Genomic DNA, 14,805 nt, shown 5'->3' with positions numbered 1-14,805 from the left:
TATCGATTTAGACCGAAATCACCTCACCTTTCCAGTGACACTCTTGGATTTCCAAGTTGAGGCCAGTTTCAATCATTCCTTTCCAAATCTTGCATATGCATCACTTACCGCATCCCGCATGTCATACCATGTTCATGTGTTGGTTGTTTACTATGTTGTGTGCTTCTTTCTGGTGTTACTTCTTCGGGTTGGTTCTGATAATGTCGCGTTTGTGAGGACCCGTTCGGCTACATCCGTTTGTTTTCTGCATGGACTCGTTCTTCTTCCTTGCGGGATTTCAGGCAAGATGACCATACCCTCGAAATCACTTCTATCTTTGCTTGCTAGTTGCTCGCTCTTTTGCTATGCCTATGTTGCGATACCTACCACTTGCTTATCATGCCTCTCATATTGTTGAACCAAGCCTCTAACCCACCTTGTCCTAGCAAACCGTTGTTTGGCTATGTTACCGCTTTGCTCAGCCCCTCTTATAGCGTTGTTAGTTGCAGGTGAAGATTGAAGTTTGTTCCTTGTTGGAACATGGAGATGTTGTTCCTTGTTGGAACATGTTTACTTGTTGGGATATCACAATATCTCTTATTTAATTAATGCATCTATATACTTGGTAAAGGGTGGAAGGCTCGGCCTTATGCCTGGTGTTTTGTTCCACTCTTGCCGCCCTAGTTTCCGTCATATCGGTGTTATGTTCCCGGATTTTGCGTCCCTTATGCGGTTGGGTTATAATGGGAACCCCTTGACAGTTCGCCTTGAATAAAACTCCTCCAACAAGGCCCAACCTTGGTTTTACCATTCGCCACCTAGCCTCTTTTTCCCTTGGGTTAGGCCAGCCCAAGGGTCATCTTTATTTTAACCCCCCCCCCCCCCGGGCCAGTGCTTGTCTAAGTGTTGGTCCGAAATGGGCAGCCTGCGGGGCCACCTCGGGGAAACTTGAGGGCTGGTTTTACTTGTAGCTTGACCTATTTGGTGTTGCCCTGAGAACGAGATACGTGCAGCTCCCATCAGGATGTCGGCGCATCGGGCAGCTTTGCTGGACTTGTTTTACCATTGTCGAGGATGTCTTGTAACCTGGATGCCGAGCCTGATCGGATTGTCTTGGGAGAAGGAATATCCTTCGTTGACCATGAGAGCTTGTGATGGGCTAAGTTGGGACACCCCTACAGGGTTATGAACTTTCGAAAGCCGTGCTCGCGGTTATGGGAAGATGGGAATTTGTTAATGTCCGGTTGTAGAAAACCTGAAGTTGACCTTAATTAAAATACATCAACCGCGTGTGTTACCATGATGGTCTCTTCTCGGCGGAGTCCAGGAAGTGAACACGGTGTTGGAGTTATGCTTGACGTAGGTTGTTTTAGGATCACTTCTTGATCATAGTTTCTCGACCGTGCTTTTGCCTTCTCTTCTCGCTCTCATTTGCGTATGTTAGCCACCAAATATGCTAGTCGCTTGCTGCAGCTCCACCTCATACCTTTTACCCTTCCTATAAGCTTAAATAGTCTTGATCGCGAGGGTGTAAGATTGCTGAGTCCCCGTGACTCACAGATACTTCCAAAACCAGTTTGCAGGTGCCGATGTTACCGAGCAGGTGACGCAACCGAGCTCAAGGAGGAGATCGTTGAAGATCTTATCCTTTGAGTTGTTTCGTTCTAGTTGATCAGTAGTGGAGCCCAGTTGGGTCGATCGGGGATCTGTGTAGCATTTGGGGTAGTCTTCTTTTATTTTGGGTTCCGTAGTCGGACCTTGATTGTATCTGGTTGATGTAATGTTTTATTCATGTATTTGTGTGAAGTGGCGATTGAAAGCCAACTATGTATCTCTTTCCCTTATGTATTACATGGGTTGTGTGAAGATTACCTCACTTGCGACATTGCTTTCAATGCGGTTATGCATCTAAGTCGTGCTTCGACACGTGGGAGATTTAGACGCATCGAGGGCGTTACAAATGGTGCCCAGTTTTTGTAATCTACTTCTTCGTTGCACTTTATGATCACTGGTGGCGAACTTCGATGCCTAGTGGATGTAATATACCATAAATCCTTTATTGTATAGTGTAGTTTTATTCTAAGTTACTATGCCACAATTTCTTTATTGTATAGAGTAGGTTTGTTCTTAGTTCCTACTAGTTACTGCCATCATTCACTATCTAAAAAAATATCTGATGTAGTAGACCGGGCCGAAACATTCGCCTCTAACAGGCCTGCTTTTTAGCAGGCCACAATTGGGTCGGCCTGCAACTTTCTTGGGCCTGAAAGGCCATTGGGGCCTTCACACTTCGCGCCAGGCCCACAACTTACACGGGCCTATATTCGGCCCAACGTTTAGTTGGGCCTTTAGTGGACCCAACGCTTAGTTAGGCCCATGTAGCTTTGGGCCATTAACAGACTGAATATTCTGCTGGCCTGTTACGGCCCAGAAGAAACCATGGGCCTTTAGCAGGCCGAAATGCATGTTGGGCCTCAATTTTCACTAGTCGTCGACAGGCCTTCAGCAGGCTAAAATGTAGACCGGGCCTTTTTTTAGCCCAGTTATATGACGGGCCATTACTAGGCCGAAACATATCTCGGGCCTTAGTTGGCCTACTGATATCATGGGCCTTTAAGAGGCCGAAAGCTTAGTACATGCATCAATGGCCCGAATTATACGACAGGCCTATAACAGGCCCAAAGTCATGTTGTCACATCGGACCATATATGGCCCATGGGTAGTACATGACATTCCCAAGTCGAAAGACACACCGGGCTGAAATGGGCCCATGTCTACATCGGGCCTCTAACACGTGGAAATGTCACTGGGCCGTAATTGGGCCCAAATATTCAGCGAACAATTAATGGGCCAGATCTGGCTTCGGGCCGTAAATGGGCCATGTTTAAACAGGTCGTTATTGGGCTGGCCCACTAGTACTTGAGTAAATACTACGAGCCTTTGACTGGGCCGACCTTTTTAACCTATATGGGCCTCTGTTGGGCCCTACCACGTGTCGACGAATCATAGGCGCCTTCTGTCCAATGAGGATGACACCTGTCCTAGCGGTGAGCGGACACATGGTTCCTCTAGCCATTGAGAATTTTACATGTGGAAAATCCTCATTGGTTCGGGCTGTTAACGGGTTATCGGATCCAAACCGGAACCCGATAGGTTAACGGCGACCCGTTACAGTGGATGCCACGTGTCGCTCACCCTTGACGAAAGCACTTCTGTGACGCGCGATTTATCGTAATGGAAGTGGACACTTCTGTGATGATAATTTTGGTAATGTCATGAAACACTTTTACGACGGCACATGTATGACTATCTTGATTCTGTCATAAAATCGTCATGGATGTGTACATGCATGACAGAAAATGGGACCTACTTAACAAACACTTATCATCATGGAAGTGTATTTTTTTGTATTGAACTTCATAAGGACCCTTAAAAGCAACAAATTCTTCAATTTGTTCGATATCATAGTAACTATAAACACCCTTGGCATAAGAACATAGGATTTCATTATCATTAAACTCACATAAGTAGGGAAGGTGTTTTTTAGGGTTCTCCGAGCAATAAGTAAAATAATAAATTTCACATAGATTCCAAGCATAGCATTGATACGTCCATTTTGCATCATGCTTTTATATTGATATTTATTGCATTATGGGGTATTCTTACCTATTTTGGTACAATAGGTTGCCTTTTCTCTCTTATTTTACAAGGTTTACATGAAGAGGGATAATGCCGGTAGCGGGAATTCTGGACTGGAAAAGGAGCAAATCTGAGAGACCTATTCTACACAACTCCAAAAGTCCTAAAAATTTACGGAGAATTATTTTGGAATATATAAAAAATATTGGGCGAAGAAAATACCAAAGGGGACCCGCCAAGATGCCACAAGCCTGAGGGCGCACCCTACCCCCTGGGCGCGCCCTGTGTCTTGTGGGCCACCTGGCAGGCCTCCGGTGCCCATCTTCTGCTATATGGAGGATTTTGACCTGGAAAAAATCAGAAGGATGCTTTCGGGAGAAGCGCCGCCGTCTCGAGGCGGAACCTGGGCAGAAGCAATCTAGGGCTCCGGTGGAGCTGTTCTGCCAAGGAAACTTCCCTTGCAGAGGGGGAAATCATCGTCATCATCATCACCAACGATCCTCTCATCAAGAGGGGATCAATCTCCATCAACATCTTCACCAGCACCATCTCCTCTCAAACCCTAGTTCATCTCTTGTACGCGATCTTTGTCTCAAAACCTCAGATTGGTACCTATGGGTTGCTAGTAGTGTTGATTACTCATAGTTGATGCTAGTTGGTTTATTCGGTGGAAGATCATATGTTCAGATCCTTAATGATATCCAATAGCCCTCTGATTATGAACATGACTATGCTTTGTGAGTAGTTACATTTTTTCCTGAGGACATGGGAGAAGTCTTGTTATAAGTAATCATGTGAATTTGGTATTCGTTCGATAGTTTGATGATATGTATGTTATCTCTCCTCTAGTGGTGTTATGTGAACATCGACTACATGACACTTCACCATGATTTGGGCCTAGAGGAAGGCATTGGGAAGTAATAAGTAGATGATGGGTTGCTAGAGTGACAGAAGTTTAACCCTAGTTTATGTGTTGCTTCGTAAGGGGCTGATTTGGATCCACATGTTTCATGCTATGGTTAGATCTATCTTAATTCCTCTTTCGTAGTTGCAGATGCTTGCGAGAGGAGTTAATCATAAGTGGGAGGCTTGTCCAAGTAAGGACAGCACCCAAGCACCAGTCCACCCACATATCAAATTATCAAAGTAACGAAAACGTGAATCATATGAGCATGATGAAAACTAGCTTGACAGTAATTTCCATGTGTCCTAGGGAGCATTTTGCTTTATATAAGAGTTCATCCAGGCTTGTCCTTTTCTACAAAAAGGATTGGGACACCTTGATGCACCTTTGTTACACTTTTTACTTGTTACCCGTTACAAATTATCTTATCACAAAACTATTTGTTTACCGATAATTTGAATGCTTGCAGAGAATACCTTGCCGAAAACCGCTTGTCATTTCCTTCTGCTCCTCGTTGGGTTAGACACTCTTACTTATCAAAAGGACTATGATAGATACCTTATACTTGTGGGTCATCAAGACTCTTTTCTGGTGCCCGGCGCTGGGGAGTGAAGCGCCTTTGGTAAGCGGAATTTTGTAAGGAAACATTTATATAGTGTGCTGAAATTTACTCTCACTTGTTGCTATGGAAAATAATCCTTTGAGGGGTTTGTTCGGGGTGTCTTCACCCCGACCGGAAGAGCAAAGAGTTTCCCCTCAACCTATTGAACCTACTAAAAATATTTATTATGAAATTCCTTTGGGAATGATAGAGAAACTACTAGCCAATCCTTTTGTAGGAGATGGAACATTAAATCCTGATATGCATCTAATCTATGTGGATGAAGTTTTTGGATTATTTAAGCTTGCAGGTTTACCCTAGGATGAAGTCAAGAAGAAGGTCTTCCCTTTATATTTGAAGGAGAAGGTATTGACATGTTATAGGCTGTGTGATGATATTGGGACTTGGAACTACAACCGATTGAATTGGAATTTCATCAAAAGTTTTATCCTATGCATCTAGTTCATCGTGATTGGAATTATATTTATAATTTCCGGCCTCGTGAAGGAGAAAGTATCGCTCAAGCTTGGGGGAGGCTTAAGTCAATTTTAAATTCATGCCCCAATCATGAGCTCTCGAGAGAAATTATTATTCAGAATTTTTATGCTTGGCTTTCTCGTAATGATCAATCCATGCTCGATACTTCTTGTACTGGTTCTTTTATGAAAAAGACTATTAAATTCAAATGGGATTTATTGGAAAGAATTAAATGCAACTCTGAAGATTGGGAACTCAACAAAGTTAAGGAGTCAGGTATGAACCTTATGTTTGATTGTGTTAAATCTTTCATGGATACTGATGCTTTTCGTGAATTTAGCACTAAATATGGACTTCACTCTGAGATAGTAGCTTCCTTCTGTGAATCATTTGCTACTCATGTTGATCTCCCCAAGGAGAAGTGGTTTAAATATCATCCTCCCACTGAAGTGAAAGTAGTAGAACCTATTAAAGCTGAAGAAGAAACTATTACTTATAATGTTGATCCTGTTATTCCTACTGCTTATATTGAGAAACCACATTTCCCTGTTAGGATAAAAGATCATGCTAAAGCTTCAGTTGTGGTTCATAAGAGTTATACTAGAACACCTACACCCCCTAAGCAAATTAAAGTTGAACCTAGTATTGCTATGGTTAAAGATCTCTTGGCCGATAATATTGATGGGCATGTTATTTACTTATCTGGTGAGACTGCTAGAATTGCTAAACCCGGTAATAAAGATAAACATAGACCTGTTGTTGGCATGCTTGTTGTTTCTGTTAAAATAGGAGATCATTGTTATCATGGACTATGTGATATGGGTGCTGGTGTGAGTGCAATTCCCTTTACTTTATACCAAGAAATTATGAATGATATTGCACCTGCTGAGATAGAAGATATTGATGTTACTATTAAGCTTGCCAATAGAGATACTATATCACCAATTGGGATTGTTAGAGATGTTGAAGTCTTGTGTGGGAAAATAAAATACCCTACTGATTTTCTAGTTCTTGGTTCCTCACAAAATGATTTTTGTCCCATTATATTTGGTAGGCCTTTCTTGAACACAGTTAATGTTAAGATAGATTGTGAGAAAGAAATTGTTGCTGTAAGTTTTGGGGATGTGTCTCATAAGTTCAATTTCTCCAAATTTCGTAGACAACCCCATGAAAAAGAATTGCCTAGTAAAGGTGAAATTATTGGTCTTGCTTCTATTGTTGTGCCTCCTACTGATACTTTAGAACAATACCTGCTAGACCATGAAAATGATATGTTTATGAATGAAAGGAAGGAATTAGATGAAATATTCTTTAACCAAATGCTTGTTTTAAAACACAACTTGCCTGTTGAAATTCTTGGGGATCCTCCTCCACCCAAGGGTGATCCCATGTTTGAGCTTAAACAATTACCTAAAACTCCGAAATATGCTTGTCTTGATGAAAAGAAGATATATCATGTTATTATTAGTGCTAACCTTTCAAAGCATGAAGAAAAGAGATTATTGAAAACTCTGAGGAAGCATTGTGCTGCTATTAGATATACGCTTGATGATCTTAAGGGCATTAGTCCCACTCTATGTCAGCATAAAATTAATATGGAGCCTAATGCTAAACCAGTTGTTGATCATCAACAACGGTTAAAGCCTAAGATGAAGGAAGTGGTAAGAAATGAAATATTAAAGCTTCTGGAAGCAGGTATAATTTATCCTACTACTGATAGTAGATGGGTAAGTCCAGTTCATTGTGTCCCTAAGAAGGGAGGTACCAATGTTGTTCCTAATGATACGAATGAATTGATCCCACAACTAATCGTTACAGGTTATAGAATGGTAATTGATTTTAGAAAATTAAACAAAGCTACTAGGAAGGATCATTACCCTCTAGCTTTTATTGATCAAATGCTAGAAATATTATCAAAACACACACACTTTTTCTTTCTAGATGGTTATTCTGGTTTTTCTCAAATACCTGTGTCAAAAGAGGATCATGAAAAAACTACTTTTACTTGCCCTTCTGGTACATTTGCTTATAGACATATGCCTTTTGGTTTATGCAATGCTCCTGCTACCTTTCAAAGATGTATGACTTCTATATTCTCTGAATTTTTTGAAAAGATTGTTGAGGTCTTCATGGATGATTTCTCTATTTACAGAACTTCTTTTAATGATTGCTTAAGCAACCTTGATCGAGTTTTGCAGAGATGTGAAGAAACTAATCTTGTCTTGAACTAGGAGAAGTGCCACTTTATGGTTAATGAAGGTACCGTCTTGGGGCATAAAATTTCTGAAAGAGGTATTGAAGTTGATAAACCTAAAGTTGATGCTATTGAAAAAATGTCGTGTCCTAAAGATATCAAAGGTATAAGAAGTTTCCTTGGTCATGCTGGTTTCTATAGGAGGTTTATTAAAGACTTCTCTAAAACTTCTAGGCCTCTCACTAATCTCTTGTAAAAAGATGTCCCATTTGTTTTTATGATGATTGTGTAGAAGCCTTTCAAATACTTAAGAAAGCCTTAATTTCTACACCTATATTGTTCGACCACCTGATTGGAACCTATCCTTTGAAATTATGTGTGATGCTAGTGATTATGTTGTTGGTGCTATTTTAGGACAAAGAGTTGATAAGAAATTGAATGTTATTCGTTATGCTAGCAAAACTCTAGACAGTGCTCAAAGAAATTATGCCACTACTGAAAAGGAATTTCTAGCAGTTGTCTTTGCTTGTGATAAGTTCAGGTCTTATATTGTTGATTCCAAAGTAACTGTTCACTCCGATCATGCTGCTATTAAATACCTTATGGAAAAGAAAGATGCTAAATCTAGACTTATTAGATGGGTTCTCTTGTTAAAAGAATTTGATTTGCATATTATTGATAGAAAGGGTGTTGAGAACCCCGTTGCAGACAACTTGTCTAAGTTAGAAAATGTTCTTGATGACCCACTACCTATTGATGATAGCTTTCCTGATGAACAACTAGCTGTCATAAATGCTTCTCGTAATGCTCCATGGTATGCTAATTATGCTAATTACATTGTTGCTAAATTTATACCACCTAGTTTCACATACCAGCAAATGAAAAAGGTTTTGTATGATTTAAGACATTACTTTTGGGATGACCCACACCTTTATAAAGAAGGAGTAGATGGTGTTATTAGATGTTGTTTACCTGAGCATGAACAGGAACAGATCCTATGCAAGTGTCACTCTGAAGCTTATGAAGGACACCATGCTGGAGATAGAACTGCACACAAGGTATTACAATCTGGCTTTTATTGGCCTACTCTCTTCAAGGATGCTCGTAAGTTTGTCTTGTCCTATAATGAATGACAAAGAATTGGTAATATGAGTAGACGTCAGGAAATGCCTATGAATTATTCACTTGTTATTGAACCATTTGATGTTTGGGGCTTTGATTATATGGGACCTTTTCCTTCATCTAATGGGTATATACATATTATAGTTGCTGTTGATTACGTTACTAAGTGGGTAGAAGCTATTCCAACTAATAGTGCTGATCATAACACTTCTATTAAAATGCTTAAAGAAGTTATTTTTCCGAGGTTTGGAGTCCCTAGATATTTAATGACTGATGGTGGTTCACACTTTATTCACGGTGCTTTCCGTAAATTGCTTGCTAAGTATGATGTTAACCATAGAATTGCATCTCCTTATCACCCTCAGTCTAGTGGTCAGGTAGAATTGAGTAACCGCGAAATAAAGTTGATCTTGCAAAAGACTGTTAATAGATCTAGAAAGAATTGGTCTAAGAAACTTGATGATGCATTATGAGCTTATAGAACTTCATATAAGAACCCCATGGGTATGTCTCCCTATAAAATGGTTTATGGAAAAGCATGTCACTTACCTCTTGAACTAGAACATAAAGCTTATTGGGCAATTAAAGAGCTCAACTATGATTTTAAACTTGCCGGTGAAAAGAGGTTATTTGACATTAGCTCACTTGATGAATGGAGAACCCAAGCCTATGAAAATGCCAAGTTATTTAAAGAAAAGGTTAAAATATGGCATGACAAAAGGATACAAAAGCATCAATTTAATGTAGGTGACCATGTCTTGCTATACAACTCTTGTTTAAGATTTTTTTTTGCAGGAAAGCTTCTCTCTAAATGGGAAGCTCCTTACATTATCGAGGAGGTTTACCGTTCCAGTGCTATCAAGATCAACAATGCCGAAGGCACTAACCCGAAAGTGGTAAACAGTCAAAGAATCAAACATTATATCTTAGGTACTTGTTCGCACATGAACACGTCATCGTGTACCCTCGATGCCGGGGGTGATGCACCGCAGCTCACGTCGAAGGAGACCCGTCCGGAAGCGCGGTACGCAAGCAATCCGGCGGGTGCTTTTGAGGACCCGAAACCCCACACGCCCGGGAGGGACCCCGTCAGGGCGCGCGACGGCTATGGGCTGCCCTAGGTCGACCTGATTTCCCCTAGGGCCTCGAGGTTCGTCGCCCTGCAATGAAGAAGAACGAATGAAGAACGAGGAAGAAGAAGAACAAGGGAGAAGGAAAAGTAAAGGTAAAAGATGTAGATAGATTTGTTCGATTGTGTGTTGTTTCAATCGGCCGTCACCCCCAACATATATAAGAGGTGGCTGAACTTCCCGTACAAGCAAAGGATTTATCTAGGCTTTCCTTACAAGAAAATTACATCAATTCACGTCTAAAACCCTAGTCAAATTCGGACTGGTTTTATCCGAACTTTCCAAAACTGTTCGGTTTAAACTGGCTGTACTTTGAGGGTCCTTTTTGTGGTGACAAACGACCTCGGATGGAAAAGAGCCCAAAAGCAATATCAACAGTTTCGACGAGACGAACAACTTTCATGTTGAACATTTTTTCATCAGAAGTCATCTCGAGGGCCAAATCGCCCGTGCAAGACAGCTAATTATTCACGCAGCACATCACACATACCCACATATGTGTCTGGTTCCGAGCGTCATATTTTTGCTCACTGGAGGGTCGCTCTGTGCGGGCTCTAACTTTTTCATATGACCTCGGATTGAGACGATCTTTATATCAAAATCGATCATTTCGACGAGACGAAGACAATTCATGTAGATCAATTTTCAATATGGGGCAGTCTTGGGGGCGTAATCAGCCGAATAGTGTTCTGAATACAAAATCTAAGTACTCCAAACACAACTTCGGCCTTAGAGATGAGACTAGATGACTATGGCCCAAATATCAAAGTTTTTCCTTTTGACGATACGGAACTTTCTCACTTTGAGCACTTCTCCATTTGAGGCCATCTTAATTAAGTTCTTCGCCGTGCCAAAATCTGGTGTCAACACATGCCCCCCTGTTTTTCGGCAAACTTGTGTGCCGAAAAGTAACTTGCACGATGCTTTTCCTAAGGATGTTGTCAACACTCCATCGGCCATTTTATATGCTTAGGACGATAAGTATATATCGGCCATTTAGATTAGCAACAAAAGTGAAGCTAATCAAACATATGATGATTTGGTAATACCCTTTAATGATGTAAGAAATTATATTAATTATATTGCATCCATGGATTAAAATAAGCCCATTGAGGGTAAACAATCATACCTGATGAGAAATTCCATGGCATAGGCATCAACGACATCATTGAAGAAAATGGACAATGTGTGGACCGAAGATGTTGAAACCTTCGGCTTGATCCTTCATAGTTTTCACTCTTTTCCTTCTTCACATTTGCCGCACTCCTTGTAAAGGAAACTTGCACATAATTATTATTTTGAATACTTCCTTTGGGAACCCATGCCATGTTTCTCTTTTCAAGTTCTTGTGCACTAAGCTTTTGCAATTTCTTCTTTATACAATACGATAAGCCGAGTGGGCACTCCGGCTGTGATTTTGTTTGAAGTAATGGCAATTCTTGTTTTACCTTATGCACTCTCAACTTCTTCCCTTCAGATTTGGCACTTGATTGACTTGCCTCATTGCCTTTTGTAGCCAATGTTGACACTTTAATTGGTTCCTTTTTATTTGAGATCATATCTGAACTGGCACTCTTACGACCATCTCTTTTGACGCGGTAGACTTGCTCAACCACCTCCTTATTCTTCCTTGTGCTTCGGACCGATTCTTTTTTATTGAAACAGTCTTGAACATATGACTGCTCATTGAACATTGGTCTTCTTGGAGCTGCATAATGTTTGTCAGATGGTCTAAAATAAGATGAAGAATACGCCATTGCATCATACATGTCCCACAATGGATATGGATTTACATGATCATAGGAAGGTATCCATGGCATTGGCATTGGCGGCACAAAATAAGGATATGAACAAGTTGCATTCAAATTCTCTTCTTGCCAATATTGATCCTTGGATTTGCACCTAGGGGGTGATCTTGATGCCTTTGCACTAGTTGGCCGATAAGCATGATTCTCCTCACTTATCTTCTGATATTTTCCCAATAGTTGCGCGAAAGAGACTTTCGGCTTTTTACCTTTGTGCTTACGTCGGCCTTTGTTTTCTTTGGTTGTGCTTGCACCGATCTTTGGATTTTCTTGTTGCCCCCCAATTCTTGGCGTCTCCATTGTAACTTCGATGGAATTCTCACCCTCAAGATTATGTTCATTATGCTCTTCAACAATTTCTTTACTTGAAAACTTGATCCCATCACCTGCCGTTTTTACCTTCTCTTTAAATGGATCGGCTTGAAGCAGCCGATGCAAAAACCTTTTACCATAGGGACCAATTGGAATAGAGTCGTCATCTCTTGGTGTCTCAACAAATTTCAATCGTCCTTTATCAATGGCCGATTTAACTATTTGACGAAACATGTTGCAATCCTCAATACTATGCTTGAACGAATCATGCAACTTACAATAAATTCTTCCTTGGATAGATGGCTTGACATGGTGATCAAGAATTCTAATGTAATTATTTTTCAATAACAAATCAAAGATTTGATCACACATGTTTGAATCGAAGGTATACATTTTGTTTTCTAGCCGATTTTGGTGTGCGAACGGCTTTGGAGGTAAGCAAACGAATGATTCAGATTTAGAATCTCCCCATTCGGCTATGCATTGTGTTTTCTACTCTATCTCCGATGTCTTTGGATATGATATAATATTAGCATCGGATTTATCAAAAGAATTTAATCTTGGCTTTAAACTTCTAAAATCAAAGTAGTTAGAACATACATGGCTCAATTGAGACCATGCGTAAGCCAAGTATGAAGTAAGCAAAGCTACCCAATTAGATATGAACTTTAAATAAAGTAATGATAAAATCTTTGGCTTCAACAACAAATCACTATCGGTCCCTTTGAATGGTACAATGTATTGACCGATATGCTTTGTAACAATTTTATTGCTATCGGTCTCTTTGAATGGTACAATGTATTGACCGATATGCTTTGTAACAATTTTATTGCTAACAAGTAGATTACCCTTCATCATTGGTCTTTCAAAATTACTTATGATAATTTTTATTATAGAAGCATCAACAATAAAGTTGTGACCAAATCGTAAGATAGGTAAATCACTTGCTAGACATACCTCTTCAAATACATTGGGAGAGCATGATGGTTGCTTTACTTGAACGATATCTTGTTCCTCTTTAGAATAGCTCCCCAACACCTTGTCGTCCTATTTTTCTAGAACAGATTCAGCATTCATAATATTTGATTCAGTCTTTTCAATAACCGAATTAACTTTGTTATCTGAATCACCACTCTTTCTTTCTTTGATTCGCAAGGTTGCTTGTTCTTGTCTAAATTCAGCAAACATTGCAGTCATGCTATCTTTAAGCTTTTTTCGCCCAATTTCATCCCAATCTTCATCGGGTTGCCCCTAATACTTTGAGACTCTTTCAGTAACGAGATGTCACTGAAATTCTGTAATTGTGTAGGGAAAACATTGTATGCTACGAAACTAGGTGAAGACACATGTGATCCTATAGAATTTTCACTTATTCGGCTATTAGCATGAAGGTGCGAAGCCAAATTATGAATACCCATAGTTGCATATGGTGCCAAACAATTAGTAGCATGACATGTAGCATATGATGATTGAGGGTAATTGGCCGGATAACTAGTAGTAGCATGGCCAATTCCCGTATCCACCGGTATGTTTTGATTAACATATTGCAAGCTAGTTGCCGATGAATAAAAAGGTGAAACACTTTGTTACATACTACCAGAAGTTCCTACGTGAAGTGTTTCAACTTGATTAACAGAACTCATCATGTTGTTTACCGGCATATGGATTTGTGGGGCTGTCGATGCATGGGAGTTCGTATACATATGTTCCATGTTGCTAAAATTATATGAGGTAGAAGCATGGAGATTTTGTTGCATCGGCTCTTGCACATAATTAGATGCATGATTGATAAAGCTAGGGCTAGCCGACACATTATGCTCATTAAACGATCTAGCAACAACATATGCATTATTTGCATCTACATAAGTGAATTGGGTATTCATGTTACCTTGTAGATTGCAAACCCTAGATGACGATCTCTTTGTAGCAAGAACGGGCCGGAGACCGTTCAAAGCTTCGTCCCCAGCGGAGTCGCCAAAAAGTGTGTTCGCACACAAACACGTCACCATGTACCCTCGACGCCGGGATGATGCACCACAGCTCACGTCGAAGGAGACCCGTCCGGAAGCGCGGTACGCAAGCAATCTGGCGGGTTCTTTTGAGGACCCGAAACCCCACACGCCCGGGAGGGACCCCGTCAGGGCGCGCGATGGCTATGGGCTGCCCTAGGTCGACCTGATTGCCCCTAGGGCCTCGAGGTTCGCCACCCTGCAATGAAGAAGACTGAACGAAGAACGAGGAAGAAGAAGAACAAGGGAGAAGGAAAAGTAAAGGTAAAAGATGTAGATAGATTTGTTCGATTGTGTGTTGTTTCAATCGGCCGTCACCCCCAACATATATAAGAGGCGGCTGGACTTCCTGTACAAGTAAAGGATTTATCTAGGCTTTCCTTACAAGAAAATTACATCAATTCACGTCCAAAACCCTAGTCAAATTCAGATTGGTTTTATCCGAACTTTCCAAAACTGTTCAGTTTAAACTGGCTGTACTTTGAGGGTCCTTTTTGTGATGACAAACTACCTCGGATGGAAACGAGCCCAAAAGCAGTCTTGACCGTTTCGACGAGACGAATAACTTTCATGTTGAACGTTTTTTCATCAGAGGTCATCTCGAGGGTCCAATCACTCGTGCAAGACAGCTAA

This window comes from Triticum aestivum, chromosome 7A, assembly GCF_018294505.1.
Source record: "Triticum aestivum cultivar Chinese Spring chromosome 7A, IWGSC CS RefSeq v2.1, whole genome shotgun sequence".
Taxonomy (NCBI): Eukaryota; Viridiplantae; Streptophyta; class Magnoliopsida; order Poales; family Poaceae; genus Triticum; species Triticum aestivum.
This window is presented reverse-complemented; position numbering follows the sequence as displayed.